Below are 10751 nucleotides of genomic sequence, written 5' to 3'. Positions count from 1 at the left end.
CACAAAATTCAGGCAAGCTCCCATACGCAAATATTTCTGCTTATTGTTCACACACGTGATGCCGGGGTTTGGGTATCTTACCAAATTGGTTGCTGTTGGCAAAGAAATGTATATTAAATACCAACTCCTAGGATGTGGCAACATCAGAGACAGGGAGTGGTGTACTCCTGATACAGACTTTGGTGCTCCCCAACTGGAACCGTCCAGTGGTGTAACAAAACTTGAGGGGACCACGTGCAAAGTACATTGAGGGCCCCCCCTTGGACTCACTCAGGAGATGCCAGGGTATTGTGCTGAGGGGGGCCCAGGGAGCTCAGTCCCCCCCCCTGCACTGCAGGGGCCTTTGTTACTCTACTGGAACTGTCTCTTTAGCTATGAAAACATTATCAAAAGAATGACTGACAAATGTTATCTTTTCAATACTTTATATAATGGTAATTGGCAAAATACAGAAAACTTGTCATGAGCAAATTTACAAGCAAAGCATACAAGTCATAAATACAAAGAACTCAGTACAGTTCTAAATTAATTCCGGCATAGATTTGGATTAAGTACATGCTTCTCATGGTTTGGACCAATAGGGATCATCTTAAAAGAAACATTTTACTACTGAATACATTTGAAGATTGTCTCACCATAAGAGCAGATTGAGATTCACCCATTCTCACAGTCTTCGCTGTACATTTAGCTGATACATTGTTAACATGGCCTGGAACAGTAAGAGCTGTCTTTGATTCAATGCAGCGAGGAAATTTCTAAGAGAAAATGTTCTGCTTATTCAAGCAGAAGTAGATGAGTGTTGTTTAGAAACAGGATCCACACCGGTCATCATGTGATATCCTGTGATGTTGAGGTAAAATGGAGGACAGTGTAAACATAAGCTAATGTGAGCATAAGCTCAAATCATGGTGCTCTTTTTATTAACAGAAAATCAGCGCTTAAATTGCCATGACACAAAGTGGCTCCAGCGTTTATGGCAATGATGATTACTAGGCCACGGAGATGAATTTTTCATTTAATATGTGACTTTCGCCTTTTGTACCTTCCACGAACTAGAAATATGATCGAATTTAGTCTGCTTCTGATGCCCTTGTCCTGAAAACAGTTGAGTTTCCCTCGTAGCTAGTTATCAGTGTTGGCTCCACCGTTAAGGCAGAGGAGCATCAACCCACTTCTTTTCGCAGTTTAAAAAAGGTAAAATAAAATGATAATGAGTAGATTTCTACTTGAGTGGCAGCTTTCTCAACGCGGACTGGTAGTTTCTCATCGTAAGCGGTGGCGAGCATACGCGACCACTCGTAATAAGAAACCTGACCTCCCCGCATGGAGAATCTCGCCGGGAGGTTTATTTTCCACGCTCGCGATCGGCAACTTGATGTTGCTGATCGCGAACGAGAAAAAAGTCTCAGCGGGATGTCATTTTGCTCGCTCGCGGTCGACCAATTTGACGTGGAGGACCGCGAGCAAGCAAAAAATGACCGCTACGCATGTTTGCACTGTGCTAGGTGCAATTCTCGTAGTGCGAAATAGCGCAAACTTCGCAAACTACGCGAGCGTAGCGCAGTACTTAGCCCAGGGTTAATCATGTGTGCCCTGATATGCTCCTTTCCTACTCTGCTCACCCTCACTTCTGTGTCTCTTTCATCTCTTATTCCACTCTCTCATCTCTGCATTGTCCTCTTCTTTTCCCCTGCACTTCCTCCCCACGCTGCCCATTGTCCCTAATTCCCTGTCCGCTGTCTCTCACTCTCTGGCCTCCGCTAGAATTATCTCAGCCTGGCTGGATATAGTGACAGGTACTGAGGAGCTTTTTCCGCTTGGCCATACCTTGGCACTTGCAACAAAAAATATTGTAAGATTTTACTTTCAGCTTGAGGACGCCTCAGACTAGGCAATCTGTTGTTTACATTGTACCCATAGACCACAGTGTGGGTAATCCTGGGAACCCCAACACACCACGGAGACCTTTGTTATGCCCCTGGCGTGTGTGTGCTCAGAAGTATTATACTCTAGCACTCAGCTGGCAACTTGTCCATGCCACGCAGATGACTCTCAGACAGCCTTGCTAAGCAGTGTGGGTACATCCTGCACTGACTAGGCTGGAACTTGTAGGTCGTACTGACGATGCATGCTGGGACTTGTAGGCCGTACTCTCGCTAAGATCCTCCAGCACGCCTTGTGCAGTTAATTGGCTGTTGAACCAGATAAGACAGAAAGTTGTCACCATAACATGGACAATTTGACATGGTAACTATGCCTGCAGTTTGCTGCCCGTTTTACCCTAATGGAAGGTCCCGCGAAGACAGCCACTCAGTCTCCGTACCCAACAGAAGTGCACGAAATGCGGGAACTGGAAATCCCCAGTTAACCAGTACCTTGCTGCTCTACTCCCAAGACAGGAATGCAGAGAGTCTGAGGCGCAGTGCGCCGAAGCAGACAGCCTCCTTCGAGTGCAGGCTCCGAGTGCTCCTCTCGATGACAAACACTCGGCAGATCAGCCTCTGGTGAAGAGCCCCGGCTCCATAACAGACCCGTCACGCCTCTCACCTGTCAGGGGCTCCCGGCTGATCATCAGCGTCAGGAAACTCCGCCCCGCACGGGGCGCGACCAGATTCCACGGCACTGCTCAGGTGGACCGAGATCACTCATTGGTCGGGAGATCTGCTAGTCAGCGCCTGGATGCCCGCCCACCTTGGAACTTCCAGGCTGCGAGCCCAGGCGGAGTTCCATGTGGGCATCAGCCGCGCGGTCGGAGGGTGGCAGCAGCGCGCGGCCCCGCACAAGTTGGAGGTGGCTGTGGCTCTAAGCATTCCGGAGTCCCCAGGGGGCGCGCGTCTGTGCCTCAACCCCTGCCTGGCCGGGCAGCACTTCCTGGCACCTCGCAGGTAGGCTCTTCCATTCAGCAGCTTCACTCCGAGCAACACCCAAGCAGCGCAGGCAGACTGTATGAGGCTTAGCGAGCAGCTCAGACTGGGAGGCGCTACCTCGCTGTCTGCCTGACGTGAGGGCTGGTAATACCCCGGGTCTTTCACGACCAAAAGCCTGGTGTTTAGACACGAGGTATCTCCCGAGCTGAGCCCACCGACCGTCCCCATTCTGTTGTCACACCCTGCTGTGCTTCGAAGGCACTGAGACCCGCAGCACCGCACCGACTACACCCTTCCTAATTGTAATGCTTTGATTGTTATATAGCGCTTCCCGTTATGCTTGCGAGTCCAGGGCCGGCTCGAGGGCAGTGCGACCGTGGCCACTGCACCGGGCGCTGACTGCGGGAGGCGCCGTGTTTTCAACAACATTGTGATTTTAAAAGCACCTTCTGCCGCGCTCCTCTCATCCAGCAATAAGAAGGCAAAGATAACTCTGGTCATTAACGGGCCTGCTGGATAGAGATCGGAGTTTTATGTAGTGACAGTTTTGACACTTCTATAGTAGTGCAGGTAGGGTTAACGTCCCTGCTGCAAAGAACGTTTACCATGCAGATCACAAAGTGCATAGAACTAGCTAGATCTGTGAGTTGCTTGCTGCTATTGTAAGAGATCCTTTTGTTAATTGTGGTTTATAGATTACAATCGTAATACAACTATTAACTGCCATTAAAGAGCTGTAACCACTGTACTGTTAAAGGCTTCTCTAGTCCAAGCACTCTTAAACTATACTGTCTAGAAGTATGGATCACCTATGCCTCCTACACCAGTTGTATTCCTCTTTTATGTAACATTTTGACTAGACTTAGACACCTATGAATCATTGTCTCTGTTTGATGTGTGTGTTATGTAAAGTGCTCTGACACTCTAAACTGGTATGAATAGTTAAATAAAACAAAAGGAATGCGAGAAAGTGGTTATGAAAACACTGATTAAGGGTTTTGGTGACGGAATCCGAGGAGGGGGCAATTGGGGTTGCGCCACTAGCTCTAAAGCCGACAATGGTTGCGAGATCTAAGCGCCTGCTGAGAACGGGAAGCGCTCCGATGTGTGTTGTGCGCCTGGACACCTTCGGAGTGCGCGATGAATTAAATGAAACGTCTGCAGGCTGCAGCACGTGGCTTACCCTAGTGTGCACAAAACATCTGCTCCCCGGCTTTGGGCACCTCATTGGCTGTGAGGCGGTGCTGTTTGTACCAGTCGCCTCGCTCCTACGCAGTATGATTTGGCAGGACTACATGGGAGCCTTTCCCGAGCATCTCCCCTCGGCTGGGCAGCGGCGGGCCGTGTAATTGAGCCTGTGCTCTTGGACTTCAGAAACGGTCCGCGTGTGTACGTCTGACGCACCTGACTCGATTCTGCAGTGAACTGTTTCATCAGAACAATTTTGTGGGCAGTTCGTGAGTCAGACGCAGCGCGGCGGAGCAGCTCACGTGCTGAGAGGACAGGGAAGCCCTTGCGTGACTCGGCATGCCTTTTCAGGGAGCAGGATGTGAAACCCCAGCGCTTTGGCATGTTAGGGTCGCGGTGAGAGAAAAAAACTGTCTACGCTTCTCATAGACATAGAGGTTACAAAGTTGTACATTCTTGTTAACAGAAATGCTCCGGAATTCGAAAGACCTTGACAGCTTAGGATGTATTTGGAGGCTTGGAAAACATCCCAGTTTGCTAGATGACAGTGCCAGGGTTAATTTTCGGCACATCAAACCCATGCTGTGTGCAGGTATGTGCTTTGTATATGCACTATTTACGCGTGTGCAGAGTCCAGTTTGCAATTTAAAGAAAACGGTATAAATAAACAGTTCCGGTATACAATTGTATCCCATTCTGTCCTTTAGCTGGTTACGAAAGGGATTAGACACTGAAACAACGTTTCTAACATGTTTGTTGCCCACGAATCCACCTCGGCGTGCTCTTGTTACTGTGTCACTTACTCAGGGCGCATTTTATGAGGTGCGTGATCAGGAGGCAGGAAAGCAAGCAAGACCAGAAAGGGACTCTTGTGACCCACATCCAAAGTCTTTCGGAGTTTCGGGTGGGCTGTACATTGTCGCCCACAGAGATGTGAAAATACCCCTGGGTACTATGGTGACCAGGGTCCCGGATTTGCCAGGGCAGTCCCGGTTTCCCTCTCGTGTCGTAACATTTAGAACATGTGGTTTCTAAAGGAAGTCAACTGAACTTGCAGTAGGCAAGAGGATAGCAGCCCTACCAGAAAGCAATTTAATGAACACTGTTGTTACCATGTTTAAAGGTTCCATTTAATTGCCCTACGTGCCTGTGTTGCAGGGCATGCACATTTGAAGTCCTACGTCTGAAGTAGTGGAATGCCCTCGTTTTTTGTTTTTGGAAATATGATGCCCCTGCCCCACCCCGCATACAGACATGTTGAAATGAAAGATGGCTATAACTAGAAGGTGGGCACTGCTGTGTTGCCATTCTGCTTTGTGGCTGCGCGAGGCCCCTTCCCACGCGTGTGTGTTTCCCGTGCCGTAAGTAATGCTCATTTCTCAGACTGCTGAAGTAGGCGTGGGCTGCACAAGGTGGAGGGTTTCCTACCCCTGCTGCTGTTCTTAGAACTGGTCCCGCAGCATCCGCCTCCCTCGTCGGAACGGCTGTACTCGCTGCACGCGCAGGGTTCAGTTTGTGAATTGCTGACTCGTTTCCATGCGCACGCGAGCGAGCACGTGGCTGCCACGCTGGGTGGGGCGCTCCGCGTTAAAGGCGTTGTGCTCCTACTGGTTTAGGGACATAATTTAACCTTGCCTGGTCACATTCCTTCTTATTAACATTTTTAAGAGTAAAACAAATGTATTTTGCAAGACACCTTCTGTGATGGAGAACCTTCCACATATTGGTCATGTAAACTAAAGGTGACCTCTCTCCGGCACCTGTGCAAATATCTTCTTCAGTTTGAAAGGATGGCCACTTTAGGATGTCAAGCATCCTTATGACAAATGTGGCACCCTCAGCAAGTTGTGTGTTTTTTCTTTAATTTATTTTTTGTGGGCTCATACTCTAAACGAGAAACTCCATGTCCCAAAATGCATTGTTCTACCAGCTAAAAGACCTGAACTGGTTGGAGAGTTCCCATGATATGGGGACTCTAGGGCAGGGAGGCTTGCACACGTCTAGAATTTCCCAATTATAGGGCCTGATTAGGAAAAATTTTACTATGAGATGCGGTGTCTTACTCCTTTTTAGATGTCTTGCACCTGAATTTCCAGGCCTAATTCATTACCCTTTTTGTGTGAGTATATATGACTTACTCAAAGTTAGGTGTAATTTACTCATGTATTGCTTGGAGAAAAAACGCTGGTTTGCAGAAGAAAACCCTCCTGCATCACAATATGTTTTTCTGGGATTAAGCATGGCTTATTCCGATAAATGAATAGGTAAGATGAGGCCAAGCGTAAGGCAGACCCAGTAATTCATTTGTACAAATATAGGTGCAGGGGCCTAAAGTACTTCTTAGAGGGCTGGCGCTGCTGAATGCCTGAGTTGCTGAATTCCAAGTTTACCTTTTATTAATTCAGCCTCATACCCCTTGCTTCCACTGCTCTACACCACATGATGCTTTGTTTTAATCTTGTATGTTCGTTCTTCTTTGATTTCCTTCTTTTGTCATTCTTTCTTAAGTCTCTTTATTCTTCTCTTTTCACTTTTCTGCCTTTCTCTCTTGTCAACGACATATGATAAAAAAAATACGCCCAGTTCCCCCCAAGAAGTACCGGTGCCCTCCACCTGCACAAATTGGGAACTTTGTGGAACCCACTTCTCAAAAAAAATGTTTGTGATTTAGCCCCACAGACTTGTGACATAAAGAGAGAAACCATTGTGCTCTGTGGTATAGCATGCATTTGTTTTTTAGCCATACTGTCTTCTTCGAGAGCAGTCACCCTGCTTGGTACATGGATTAGTGGCCACTCATTGCATGTCCTTTTTGTTCTTTAGAGATGGAATGAATGCCTTATGTTTGTTTGCCCAAATTACATAGTGATAACAATAATAAAAACTGTCTTTCCCTACAAAGTCATTGTTTGGGTTGCAACGGGTTCAAGTAGAGGGGGATACAGGTCATGCCATTGACATTTTTCATTACCTACTTCCCTCCCATTCAATTCACTATACACAGTGCAGCATTGGTTGCACACAAAGATGATACAATTATTGCAAACATCACAAACATGCGTTGCTTTTACAGATGAGTAAAAGTTAAATGTGCAGCACACAGTTTACTTCTATTGGCATCTTGTGCAGATGCCATATTGAAATCTGATTTATATGGACATTTGGTTATAGTCACTTCTCTATGTTGTGTGGGAAGGTATTTGACAAAAATGCTAGACCTATGTTCTGGAATGGTAATTAAAAAAATCATGTTTGTTTGTTCATGTTGTACACCACAACACCAAAATTAAGGCTGGACAACATCTTCTAATTTCTGACATAATGTAAAAATACTTTCTGGCTAAGGTGTATTGTATTAAATGTTGACAGTCTTATTCAAACTCTCTGGGATATTTTTTCTTCTTGAGCATATATGAGAACTCCTTCTGCATTTGAGGCCAGGCACTAGTTGAGTTGAGAAGGACGAATGCTTCTCAAAAAGGCATTTCACAGTTGTCGATTGGGGGATGTCTTCTTCATCCGACCAAGATTTAATGGTATGAAGGGGATCAGTGAAATAACTGTTTGATGGATGAATATTTCAGCATGGTGGATGGTTGCTTGCCTACTTCTTTCAGTGTTTAGTTTTGTTGAATTTGTCAAACAAGTACTGCTAGATTGCATTGTGCAGAGTGAGTCATTTGATGTCAGTTTTGCCAATTAGGCTAATGTAAAGTTTATTGACTTTTCTGTGAGGATCATGTTTGTGGGTTGGGATTTTTGACATAATTCATGTGTGTCTAAGATCTGTTTGTGATTAGTGAGTTCTTGGGGCTTGGAAGACCAGAACATGGATGACTTTCCTATAACTGTAGGACATTTTACATGGTTTGTGGGTGTTGTCCACCACTCCCAGTGTGTGTGGTTTAGTAAGTTTACTTGGGAATCAATGCTGGCACAGTTTATGTTACAAAGGTTGTGCAGTCCTGTTTAAGATGTTTGGTGGGAGAGCTCTTAGAAAAAGTAATATCGTTTGGTGTGTTTAGGTTGGCCAGGGTGGGTGGGTTCACTGTATTGGATGAGGATTACAATTGCAGCATATTCAGACCAGGTGAGCTGTTGGTAGATCTGGGTCTGCCTGAAGGGGAAGAAGAAATCAAGAGCATTGCCCTATAAACGGGTGAAAAAGTGATTTGTTTGATCTCTATCTTGTTGGTAAAGGCCTTAATAGTGTTGTTGGACATATTTCCTGTGAGGTTGAGATCTCTGAAAATGATGTTTTCGGAGTGCTAAATGGATGAAGTTAGGATGAGGTTTCTGATTTTACGCAATAATAATTGTCCTTACTTCGAGGGTTTTGCAGATTAGGTGGGAGGTAGCTACTTAGGAGGTTGAGAGGGGTAATTCTAGTGTGTAACACCATAGAGCTGAGGATGGAGGTTTTCCTGTAGCATGCAAGACATATAGGTCTTGCCAATTAGGACGAGGTGTCCTCTGGCTGGTACTTTCAGTCACTGTTTTACGCTGAATTTTTCTGGGAAAAGTACAAAAAGGTTGTGTGTGGATATGAGTGAAAGCGAGAGCCATGTCCTTTTGATGAAGACCTCTTCTAAAAGAAAGATTGAGATGATGTCTGCCAAATATACCCTAACTTAGAATGTACACTCAGGACCAGGGACAGCTACTTTATTAGGGGAAAAGGGCTACGCCCCCCTCCCGTCTCAATACTTACTTGTTAGTTATTTTTAAAACTGTGATAGTAGTGAATTGTTTGGAGCTTCTGACCCTCGCTACGAGTGAGGTCAGGCAAAAGCAGGCTCTTCCGAAAGACACTTGCACTAGTGCGCAGGTGCATGCTGTCGCAGGATTTACAGGGCTCACTTCTATTTAGCCCTGATCCTCCGTGCCCTGCAAGGCTGCAGGGCCACTGCCTCTTATGACACAGTGCAGCCTCGCAGATAGAAAACAGCCGGGGCGCTTTAAACGTAAGCCCTAGGTTTCTCATGGCTGTTGGTCAGTCAGCAAGGCTGCACTGTGTACCAGTGCAACAATACCAATTTCTAAACGCGTCACAGGTTGGGGTGGGAGCACGCACCCCACCTCATACTGGGAGGAGTTAAGAAATGAGTGAGGTGTACATGAGGCTGTGGATGAAGGAGATCGGAGCCTGCAGCTGCTGCTAGTTGGTGTTTAAGGCAAGGATGGGCAAAAAACATAAGAAAATTAAGCATTGGTAATGCATCAGTTTTGCCGTTGTAATGAATAAAGAGCTATTTTCATCAATTATCGTCCAGGAGAAGGAAAGAGCTCCCTGATAGATAATACAGTAGTGGAGAGGATGTGGCACAGTGGCTAGAACTCCTGACTCGAGAGCTGGGGATCCCGGTTAGAGTCTCAGTGGCACTACGCAACATCCTGATATTCTATGCAAATCACTTAATCTCTCTGGGTGATAAATTGTTATATAAATGGGCTGCAAGAGTAAAAGGCAAAACTTTATAAAAAATGTAGTTCCACCAAAGCGGATAGTAACACTATTTTGGCACCAGGAATCTGATATGAGAAGTAGAGGAACAAGCATTGGCATATGCAGGAAAGTAGGCTTCAGCCAATAGAAATGGAAGAAAGGTAAGTGGCATGCGCAGGAACCAATGAGCAGCCAGGAAAGAGAGGTGGTGGGATGTAAGTCCCTTCTAAGTTTATATTAAAACTATACATTTCTCAAGCACAGTGCAAGTGCTGTGCAGGAGAAACCTAAAAATGAGCCTTGATTTATTGACCATCATCACATTCGCCATTAAAAACAAAATACAAAAAGCTGTCAGTGAAAGACTTGAGAGTTGGGAATGTTCTAGTGTTGCGTTATTTCTACTCCACTTGGATGAATTTGTTGCCTTACATTCACTCACCACAAAGTTAAATGATTAAAAAAAATGTTACATAGAAAAGATCGCATTGGACAAATATGCTGCAGCTTCAACAGACTTGTGTACAGTCTGATAAGTGCCCATTTCTGTATACCATTTTTTAAACTATTTAACTTTATGGTAAGTGAATATCAGGGCTAGCGTTACTCCAACTGGTGTTGAACTCTGTGCTTAGAAAAAACCAATGGGTTTAATCGCGATCCACTGCAGAGTTACTTGTGTGTCCAGCCATTGTCAAGCAGCAAAGAAAATGTCATGATAACGCCGGTGATTAATGTGCCTGCTGGAAGGAGATGGAGTTTTGATTAGTGGCAGTTTTGACTCATCAGTGGAGGGTTAATGTGCCTGCTTCAAAGATCTTGTATCAAGAAGATGAGAGAGCTGTATTTTATGTGGATAGGTCAGTGGGTTACTGCTTTTGTCTCTGAAATCCTTTTGTCACTTCCATTTATTAGGTTACAATCCAAATATAGGACAGTGACCTATAAACTGTCATCAAAGAGCTGCATGCAAACTGCAAAGTATATGTTAGAACATTGTGTTTTTTCTCATTCTTTCATTATTCTAATGTTGCAAAAAAGGATTAGTTTGGGTAGAAATTTATTATTATTATTTTTAAAGCCAACCCTATTCACTGTAGTACATTTTAAAATCCTGGATTTGTGCTTCTCAATAGTATACCAAACACTCTTCAGATATGCTGCCTACTTCTCATTGTTTAATGCAACTTTTCCTATAGGCTGGTTAATAGCTGTATGGTTCATTGTCTCGATATTAAGTGTGTGATGTA

General features: G+C 45.2%; 1 protein-coding gene across 2 annotated transcripts in view; it reads left to right on the top strand.

The window, feature by feature from the left end:
* The first annotated feature begins 2643 nt into the window (after positions 1-2643).
* OSBPL3 (oxysterol binding protein like 3) overlaps positions 2644-10751 on the top strand; it is an 861863-nt gene continuing 853755 nt past the window's right edge. For both annotated transcript variants that reach the window (XM_078663459.1, XM_078663461.1), the window contains exon 1: positions 2644-2885. The gene's annotated coding sequence lies outside the window, so the exon portion shown is untranslated. The remainder of the gene's footprint in view (positions 2886-10751) is intronic.

Source organism: Lissotriton helveticus, chromosome 10 (genome assembly GCF_964261635.1).
Source record: "Lissotriton helveticus chromosome 10, aLisHel1.1, whole genome shotgun sequence".
Lineage (NCBI taxonomy): Eukaryota > Metazoa > Chordata > Amphibia > Caudata > Salamandridae > Lissotriton > Lissotriton helveticus.
This window is presented reverse-complemented; position numbering and strand designations above follow the sequence as displayed.